This window comes from Vipera ursinii (genome assembly GCF_947247035.1).
Source record: "Vipera ursinii genome assembly, chromosome: Z".
Classification (NCBI taxonomy): domain Eukaryota; kingdom Metazoa; phylum Chordata; class Lepidosauria; order Squamata; family Viperidae; genus Vipera; species Vipera ursinii.
Window position 1 is genome coordinate 48523778 of NC_139517.1, and position 10364 is coordinate 48534141.

The 10364-nt window shown below is 46.1% G+C and overlaps 1 long non-coding RNA gene across 1 annotated transcript; it reads left to right on the forward strand.

Moving 5' to 3' along the window:
* Positions 1-899: 899 nt before the first annotated feature.
* LOC310649714 lies at positions 900-4640 on the forward strand. Its single transcript, XR_014494296.1, has 3 exons — positions 900-1105; positions 2922-3188; positions 3979-4640. It is a non-coding gene; the product is annotated as an uncharacterized lncRNA (long non-coding RNA).
* Positions 4641-10364: the final 5724 nt, after the last annotated feature.

The window sequence follows — 10364 nt, forward strand, 5'->3', positions numbered from 1 at the left end:
GTACTTTAAAACGAGGAGGGAGGGGGAGACAAGGAAGCTTTAGGGAAATAATGGAAATCTTAAAAGTCCTGATCAATTTCGGTAAAGCAAGCTCCTCTTCCAAAGGTTCCGCTTTGTAAACCTTTATTCTGGAATTAACAAGAGTGCATACAGGATGGCGTTACTGCCAGTTCAAAGCCTGGGTCTAGTAAAGATCTTTACACTTTTGTCTCACTTTTCAGGGGAAAGTAGTAGTGATTACGGTTGCTCAGGAAAATAAATACCGTAGTATGCTTTTAGTCTTGAGTGCCTCCGATGACAATTCGTTGCGAAGTAGAAAAGTGCAGACTTAGGTTTATTAACTTCTTCGTAGAAAAACAGAGCCCTGTGGATTTTTTTAGTGTAGCATTTATACGGACCCAAATCATTAGGCCGTAAACCGTGGTTTATGGCTAAATGTTTAGGAACACAGGCAGGCGGCCTGTGACTTGGAATTCCTTTGAATAGCTGGTCCCCAAACTTCTGGTTTGGGAGCGATTCCCCAGGAAGGAAGCCTCTTGCCTGTGCTCTGGATCGTTGTCTCCACCTCGATTTCATGTCTTTCACAAGCGAGTAGGGCTCGGGAGCTCAGCGTGCCCCAGAACGATTTTTCACGAAGTGCAAAACGGGCAGTGAATATGTGATAAATGTGATAAACTATGCGACTGACAGAAGCAAACAAATTTTGCACACTGCCCGGGGACACGCTGTGGCTTCATTGTGCTCTTTCACATAACCCCAGATTAAGGTACAGAATTGGGAACTAAAAGTAACTCAGGCCACAAGGATGCCCTCCCCCCTTGCTTCCCTTTCAAACAAGTCCCGGACCGAGCGCAGTAGGAGAGGGAACTCTCGCGAGCCTTTGGTTGGCTCTCTCCTGCTCCCTCCTCCACCAAGGTTCCGCCTCTTTGCAGCCATCCACACGCCAGGCAGTTATTGACTGGTGCCGAAGAAGCCCCACCTTCCTTTCCGCGATCGCAGCTGCTGCTTTGGTAGTTGGCGGTTGAGCGCATGAAGAGTTTCTGAGGCGCCGGCTGGGTGCTTGTGGACTGCGGATGTTCAGTTATCAGCTGGGTCGCCGATGGAGGTAAAGTTCTGGCTAGTTTTCATTAGGCAGATCTGAGTTTGGGCCGAATCTCGGCACCTATTTTCAGTACTAAATTTATTTCATGTTAGAAATCGAACGAGTACTGCAAATGAAAAACACACTGAATATACGAGGAGTTTACTACCTTCTCTCTGGGGAGTGATTACAATGCACTCTTCCCCTCGCTTGGTGGTTGGGGCTTAAATCCAGGGTGATGCTTCTAAGCGGGCTTAACTCTTTTCCACTGTTCAAATTCTCTAAAAGAAATGGGCAGCTCAGAGATAAAAGATTTGGATCGCTTGCGTGGTCTCTCGTCGCCTACCTGCGGATTCAGAAGCCGCTCTGCGAGATTTGCGGTCACGTCACTTTAGTTTATAACTGAAGCAACAAAACGACCTCCTTTGTTTGAATTGTAGGAAGGAAGCAAAAAAATAAAAAGCTTCAGGGAAAATTGGAGTAACTTTGTTTGCAAGTTCCTTCTCTGATGCATGTGTGGACTGAATGTTTGCCGGTCCACGTTTTTAAATTAGTCTCAATTTTTAAGTCTGCTGCAGTCGCTTGCATCTGATAGGGCTAGATTTGAACCCTACAACCTGTCTCTGCCTTCTAGCCTGCTCTTTGGTGCAGACCTTGCTCTTTCTTTGTATTCTCAGTGGGGGAGCCCAAAGGTCTAGATTTAAGCTGAGAGGCATTGAACATACCTATCTAATGTCCAGATCTGGCTGGGTTTAGTAAAGAAGGGAAAAATTACTCTTCTGATTGTATGCAAATATTCTTTCCTCCTATATGTAAGGGTCCCTGCTTCATCTTAAGAGCAATAGTGCAGTTGCTGTCATAGTAGAAAACCTGATACAGCTTTTTTATAGTAATTTTTGTCTCTGTGATGGATAGCAGTTTGAAGACTGGAAATTATTCTTGATAAAAATTGATTCCTGTTTTCAGGGAATCATTATTATTAGCGGGTTATGAATTGTCCATAATTGGGGTGCGGATATTACTTAATTCTGGCTGATCATTATCTAGCCTTTATGTGGATTGGGAGAGATGGTTTGTTTGTTTGTCCTTTAGAATAATAAACAAAGGAAAAATACTTCCTGGTATCCTAATTACATTTTACTACATACAGTTGGATGAAATTCCTGAAATGTTATATAGTAGTAATATTTTTCATAAGTCCCAATCCATTTAATCAGAATGAATTTAACCTGCATTTGTTAGAACACATTTTTTGTGAAAAAATGGTATGTATATTTTGAATAAATGGGAAAAAATCTTATAATACAAAAAATAAAGATTACTTATGTTAGTCATAGACATTTTAAATTTTGTTTTAGGCTAATAATGTTATTAGGCCAACTCAGAAGAAAAGGTTCAAGCTTTGAAAATCAGAAGTTTCTTTAATGTGGATTGTAAAGAGAGATTTTACTTTGGGCATAATCTAGACCGGGAATTTGCAACAGAATCTGTGGAATCACAGCTTCTTCTTTCTGTTGCAAAGGAATGCCTCAATAGGTATTTTGTTGGTGTCTTCTTTTTTTATATGTCGGGTCAATGTAAATTTTTACTTATGGTATTTAAGAGTTCTGTTAATTTAGATTTATATTGGATATCTGAAGAATATCTTCATATATGATATAGGTCCCAAAGAAAAAATACATCAGCTTTGTACTTAAATCTAAAAGATGAACCTGCATCTGTGGCAAAAAGCTAGAATATGAAGATGAAGAGTACATCTTTTGGTGTGATCCAACAGAAATACTGTATACCATAATGGATTTAAGTATTAACAACTGTTCTTGTTGTCATAATTTCTTAGATGCCATGAGCAGTGATCATCTATTGGTGCTTTTCAAGATTTGGTGTCAATTCAATGACTATGGGGAATCAGTTGGCACCTTTGCCTCCTTTCCTGCCTCACTTGCAGACTCTGCATATGGTCGTGGCTGGATTAGATCTAGCCGGCAAAACATCTCTGCTTTACCGTCTGAAGTTTCAGAAGTTTATCAAGAGTGCACCTACCAAGGGCTTCAACATGGAGAAGATCCGGGTGCCAGTGGGAGGCTCTTGCATCATCACTTTCCAAGTATGGGAAGTGGGTGGCCAGGAAAAGCTGTGTCCTCTCTGGAAATCTTACATGCGCCAAACAGATGGAATTGTTTTTGTGGTGGACTTGGCAGAGATTGAACATTTGGAAGAGGCTCGCGTTGAGTTACACAGAATTGCCCATAATAATGCTTGAGGAGGGGGGAAGACTATATCTAGCATTGGGCAGTATACTTTAAAAATAATTCTCAAATTTTCAAAACTGAGTCCCTGAAAGATCTGCTGTCAAATAATCATGAGCTTGGTTCAGAACTTGGTAGCATCTTCCCACAGCATAACTGCTTTCTTCTTGGGGCAATTATAGGAGAGATAGTATATTTCAGATGATTGCCCAACTGTGTTGTTTTGCAATGCTCAAATGAGGGGGGAGGGATGGGAAGCAGTAGCTGGATCATAAAATAATTGAGGGCAATGGTTTAACTCTGCCCCAGGACACTTATATAAGGGCTTTCCAAATCCAACCTGCTGTGGCACCACACCCAGGATTAGTCCTCTTGAGTCATGATCCTCCTGTGCAGATGTTCAGTCTCTGTACACCTGTAGACACCTGTACCCACCTCTTATGGTTTGGAGGGAGTAGTCCCTCTGCCCGCTTCCCCCATTTTTCAACTGAAGCATGTTTCCCTTGCTCTTTGGCACATTTTCCAGTGGTTGTTGCAAATCCTCACCTATTTGTTAATAACCTAAAACATAGGACTTCTTCCCCTGGATTTTTTCCAAGCCGATTATCTCTCTGTATTTTTTTTCTTGTGGCTCTTTAACCTTTCCAGATATCTGTTAAACCTCAGGCTGATGTCACCAGAAGCCTTGGAAATTCCTGTGTCCAGAATAAGCATATTATCCAGACCTGCAGAAATGGTAGTGTTTCTGCAGTTAATATTTGAAGCTGGACATGGATCTGTGACTCCATCCCCCCTTTTAAAAGCACAATCCGAATCGTCCCTTCATCGTGGAGACGGACGCGTCCAACGTGGCTCTTGGGGCGGTGTTGTTGCAGGCCCCGGTGGATGGTGGCACACTTTTTCCCTGCGCTTACTATTCGCGGAAACTCAATCTTTCCGAGCGCAATTACACCATCTGGGAAAAAGAGTTGCTGGCTATCAAGGCCGCGTTCGAGGTTTGGCGGCATCATCTTGAGGAAGCCCAACACCAGGTGGAGGGCCGGATGGACCATTGGAACCTAGAATACCTGAAGATGGCCAAGAAGTTGAACCAGTGGCAGATCCGGTGGTCTTTGTTTTTCGCCTGGTTCAACGTTCGTGTGACCTGCATCCCCAGCGGTCACAACCAGAAGGCAGATGCCCTGTCCCACAAGCTGGAGTACCTCCGCACCAAGGACCCACTGCCCCCGGGGACGGTGCTACCGGCGGAATCCTTGGCCGCAGTCCATGAGCCGGTGGACTTGCGGGCTCAGGTGCTCTTCCCTCTGGCTCCCTCAGATTCCCCGTTTCCCAAGACCCAGGACTTCCTGTCAGAGTTGTATGCAGTCCAACAATTGGTACATCGCCAGTTGATCCGGGCCAAGGAGGACTATAAATGGTTTGCCAACCGCTCCCGACGAGCAATGCCACCGCTGGCAGTCGGAGAGCAAGTGTGGTTATCCACAAGGCATCTCCCGACTGACCGACCGGCTAAGAAATTGGATCATTGATACGTTGGCCCATTCCTTATTGAAGCGGTCATCAACCCTGTGGCCTACCGGTTGACCCTGCCGTGCTCCATGCGGATCCACCCAGTCTTCCACCGATCCCTGCTGGTCCCCAAAGCCCCTTCGTGTTCCCTCCGATGCCCGACGGTTCCTGCTCCACTGCCTACACCTGACCAGGACGGATCAGCAGAGTATGAGGTGGCCAGTATTCGGGACTCCCATTGGCTTAAGGGGCGTTTTCAATATTTGGTTGAGTGGAAGGGGGTATGGGCCTGAGGACCTCTCCTGGGTCAATGCTTTGCAGTTCGTGCCCCCGATCTTGTGCGGGCGTTTCACGAACAATTCCCATCTCAACCGCATCCCGACCGTCAGACCCGGGGAAGGGCCCTGCGGTGGGGGATAGTGTTGTGGCCCCGACCCCCGTGCCTGTCCTAACCAAGGAAGAGGACTCTGAGGATGATGGGGAGGAACTGGCAAGGCCTCCCTCATCGGGGCCCTCCTCTCTGGCAAGGCCTCTGTCTCCATCTGAAGGCCGAGAGAAGCAGACTGGGAGTAGCCAGGTTGGGAGGGAGTTCGAGCAGCTGCAGCAGTCTAGCGAAGATGAGTCATGGCTAGACCCTCAAGAAAGATGCAGGGCCAAGTGTTTGCAGCAACACAGGTTGGGTAGGAGGGTCAGGGAGTAGCTGAGTCATTGAGCCACACCCCATAAGGTATAAAGGGGGTGTGGCTGCTTTCAGAACTTTGTGACAAACAATAGTTTAAACAACTTCTGGTCACATCTTTGGAACTCTGCTTCTTGTTTGAAACCCTGTTTAATGCCTGTACTGCTGTGATTGGAGCTGTGCTGCACTTTGGGATCCTGGAGACAGATCCCTCAGGTATATCTGTGCCTCCAGCGTGTCTTACTGGCAGACAGGGTGGGGAGCGTGGTCCCACCAGGGCTCTTTACCTGGTCTGACACCCAGTGATTTCAGCGTGCCTCTATTGGTAGGCGGGGGTGGGGTGAGAACTAGGCGTGCCAGGGCTCTTTATCCAGCATATCACCCAGTGATTTCAGTCTCTTGGTTAGCAGCAGTTCTCTCCTCTGCAGCATCCCACCATCGTCACCACTATTGAGTAGTGGTCTTCAGTAGGCAAGGAGCACACCAGCATAGTTACAACATTATTTATTGACTCAAACTAGAACTGGAGAACTGCAGGCAATTGCCTGTAATGTATACTCTGAACCCACAGGGCCTTAACCAATCACAATACTTGGAAAAAACCCGCCCAAATATGAATGTTCAAAGTTTCCCTCCAAAACAGTTGGAGTTAACAGTCAGGGTCATCTAAAGGTTAGTTTCATTTTAGCTTCACAAGCAGTTGGAGTTAAGTCTTAGTTTTACACTTCCTGGTCATTCTCACCAGAAATCTCAACTTAGGGGACTCAAATTTATTTATTTATTTAATTTAATTTGTATACCGCCCTTCTCCTGAAGGACTCAGGGCGGTGAACAGGGCCATAAATACCAAAATAACCAAAATACAAAATTAAAAACAAATTAAACCCTAGTGCCCAAATGTAAAAATAAATTATATTAAAACAATAATTAAAACCCATCAGACCAGGCCGGATTGTTCAAACAAATAGGTTTTTAGATCACGTCGGAAGGAGTGAAGGTCGGGAGCCATCCGGAGCTCAACCGGTAAACGGTTCCAAAGGTCAGGCGCACCCACAGAAAACGCCCTCCTGTTAAACATATCACATGGTTGCATAGAAAGAAAGAGAGAGAAAAAATCACTATTCCTATATTTTAATTTCCTTTTAAGTACCTTTATTTAGCCAAATTGGTTTCTCAGCAAAGCCCTGAACAAAGTCCAATTTTTTACACAAATCTTTCACTTTTTTCTTTTTCAAACCTGCCTAGACAGGGAATTGCCTCCTGTCCCAGGCATCAAGCACGTCTTCCAATGGGGAGCCTACCATGACCCTCAAGCTAGAGCTTCCCATGTTTCCCTATTCCTGATGTAGGGATTCACTTTGTCTTCACTGGGCCCCAGTGAATTTTGGGCTTCCTAGTGAAGACCCTTGCCCCCATCTACAGTTTTCAGACCAAAAGGAGTATTGGGGGACTCTGCTTCCCTTTACAGAGTATGGACCCCCTCTCTCCAAGGGAACCCTGCCGTCAATTTTCAGATCATAAAGGGATCTGGGAGGACTGCAGATGCTCCCCACAGTGAGTATGGGCACCTCCTTCCCTGGCCTTTTCCTTTTCCTGTCTGTTTTTGGACTCACTGAAATCTGGGAGAACCTCTCCTTGCTCCCCAGGGGTATTGACCCCTCCTTTTTCCCCAGGGCTTTGCTTAGGCCTTACCAGCTGGTTGCCCAAATCCTATTCTCTCATTCATTTTTCCATTCCATCTCACACAGCCTCTCCCTTCTCCCTAACAAAAGGTTCTGTGCTCTAGCCAAACCTCCATGCTTTCCAGGGTCTATCACTTAAACAGATCCTTTCTGTGGTTAGGAAAATCCAGAGGGAGCATAATCCAACTGTGATTGGGAAAAGGTCTTCTCATTCTCACACACAGACATACACACATTTCCTTTGCTCCCCTGGTCTTCAAAAGTTAAAATTTAGAGGTACCCACATTCTTTCAAAGCAGTCTTTGAGCTCAAACTCAGAACTCCCTTTTATTACCCTTGCTCCACATGGCCAGAGTCTGGGAAACCCATCCACAGTCACAAAGGGTCTGCTGCTGTCAAGATGGGGCTTACTAGTCTCAGTTCATTGGAGAAGTTAGCTTGGAGCTCCCATCCTGGGTGCCAAATTGTTGAAGGAAAAGACTTCATCAGGGTCCAGTCCAAGCCAGGAATAAACAACATGGAGACTGGTTTAGAAAGCAGGTTGTAGTTTATTGAAGAGAAGAGCCAGACAGAAAAATGGCTCTGGAAGAAAAGAGAGAGCACATGTAGTAGGGAGTGGGTTTTATACCTTCTTGAGCTTTTGTTTGAAGTTGTTCCTATGGCATGAACTTTGACCTGAGCCTCAATGTGCCTTTCTGGTATTCTGATAGTGGATATATTTGTATACCATTTTTTGTTTTCCATAAATATTTAATAATATTTATATTTCAATAAAATATGGAAGAATTGGAAAGAAAACTATGCTTGTTGGCAATGTAAGAACTGATAAAGCAAAACCCCATTCCATGACAAAACCCTCAAATGATGCAACACAGCCTTTCCTGAACTGGTTGTCTTCAGATATGCTGAATTTCAACACACATAATTTTTAGCTAATACAGCTTGATATTGTAGCACCATTGCATGGGAAAGAGGCTTGGGGAAATTGGCCCTCCTTTTCATGGAAGCCCCTAGCCCTGGGGGCATTGTGCATCTGGAGGGGTGTATCAAGTCTCCAGTGCCATCCAACCTTGGAATCCCCCTCACCTACACCCTATCAGATCACCCCAAGAGCTCTGCCCATTCTGAGGCTGTGGGAAAGCATTGAACCTCCTCTTCCTCCAATGTGAGTAGGTCAATCTCTGGATCCAGGGATGACACATCTTCCCCCACTGCAGTCTGGCTCAGAGAGGTGATGCCAGAGCCGATAAGCTGCCACCACTGCCTAGATGGTTAAATTAATCAAGAATTGCATCCTGCTCAAGCGCTCCCCAGGCATTGCGCTTTGCCCACCTGGCTGTGCTGCCCTTGCTCCTTGCTGACACTAGATCTCCCTTCCCCAGACCCTGTGGAACTCCCAACTACAAGCAGAAAAGGAGACCAGAAGGGGATGGATCTTCCCCCCCCCCCCCCCCCGCAATCCAATCCTGTCCACCCAGACACCCCTTGCCCAGCTTTTTAAAAAAAGGCATTGCTCTGCCAATTCTGTGTGAGGTAATTTGGGGGATCAACTGATGAAATCCATCTGGTGCCAGCAGGGAGTGAGGGCAGCATAGCTGGCCGGGTTGTGTGAAGTGTAGTTTCTGGGGAACACTCACTAGAAGGCTCAATCCTTGATTAATTTGCCCATTTAGCTACTGATGGCAACAGCAGTTTATCATCTCTGGCATCACCTCTCTGAGCCAGATCACAGCGGAGAAAGATCCCCCTGGATCAAGAGACTGACCTGACTTACAGTGGAGGAGAACAAGGTTTGGTCCTTTCCTGCAGCCTCAGCATGGCCAGGGGTCTCCAGACTGTTTGCTAGACCCAACTTAACGTTTTCCGAGGCACAGGACGAGGTGATGGCCGATGAAGCCGCCGGGGGCACAGTGCAGACTGTTCAGCCTACCAAACCTTCAAAAGTCAAAGAATCGGTCCATCTAGAGGTCGCCAAATGCACCGGAGAATTGTTAGAAGAAGAACCCGAGATCAACAGGCTTCAAAGGCAATCCAACGCGCAAAACCGCAACATCCTGCACGGCCACAGATAAAAGTACTGCAGAACTACGTTGGGGGAGGCGTTTAATTACTAAACTGGACAGGTTGCATCCAGACAGAGTGGCAGCAGAAGCCTCTCGACCAAAGCCTCTTACTTCACAAGGCAACCCCTTTTGTAACAGTAGACTGGAAAAATAAACCCTTTTTTATTTGAGTTACAGACCTTGTCCACAAACAAAATGGAGCACGAGCCAAAACAGGAAATAACTCACTGGTAAAAGAAACAGACTATCATCTCTTGACACAGAAGTTCTTTGCAAACGATTGGCTCCAGCAACCAGCCCTGCCCACATATTCCCGTTTTGTTACGCAGCCGCCAAGGCATGGCTTCTCACTGCTTTCTCCTTCTGCCCTGGAATTGCCTCCCTCTGATTTACTTGTGTGACCTGTCTTCATTTACGTGCTTCTCTGAGGTCTTCCAGCTGTGCTTCCTCTGAGTCTGACTCAGCCTCCCAGCACAGATGGCTTTCAGCTTGATCATGAGAGGAGAGGCCAGGTTCTTCCTCACTTTGTAAGTCTTGTAACTCATCAGAGCCTTCCTCCAACTCTGATGGTTCCCCATGCCCTCCTCCTCCTCCTCCTCCTTCTCCTCCTCTGATTCCTCGGACTCAGCTGCCAGGATCACAGGCTGACACGGAATCACAACACTTGGTAGGATGAAACTCATGATTGGAATGTACTGATGGAAGGATATACACCAGACATGTCAAACTTGTGACATCATGTGACATTGTGCAATGTATCAGGAGGGTTTTGCCATTGCTGGCAATGGGGTGGGTGTGGCTTCCAGATGACACGTCTGGCCCACGGGCTGGCAGTTTGACACCCCTGATATAAACTATTCAGAAGAAACAGACCTAACAAAAGAGCAGTTGCACTGTATATAAAAATCACTACATCTCTATAGAAATACACAAAACCAGGGATTAAAGCCTTTTTGTTTGTTTGTGTGTGTGTGCCTGGTCACATGGCCAAACAAGATCCGGTGATTTTTGCAGCCAGCAGGATAATTTGTTTTTGTTTTCCTGGACTGCGTGGAAGATCTGCTTGCTGGGCTTGATGACTACAGTACTCCAGAGAGCTAG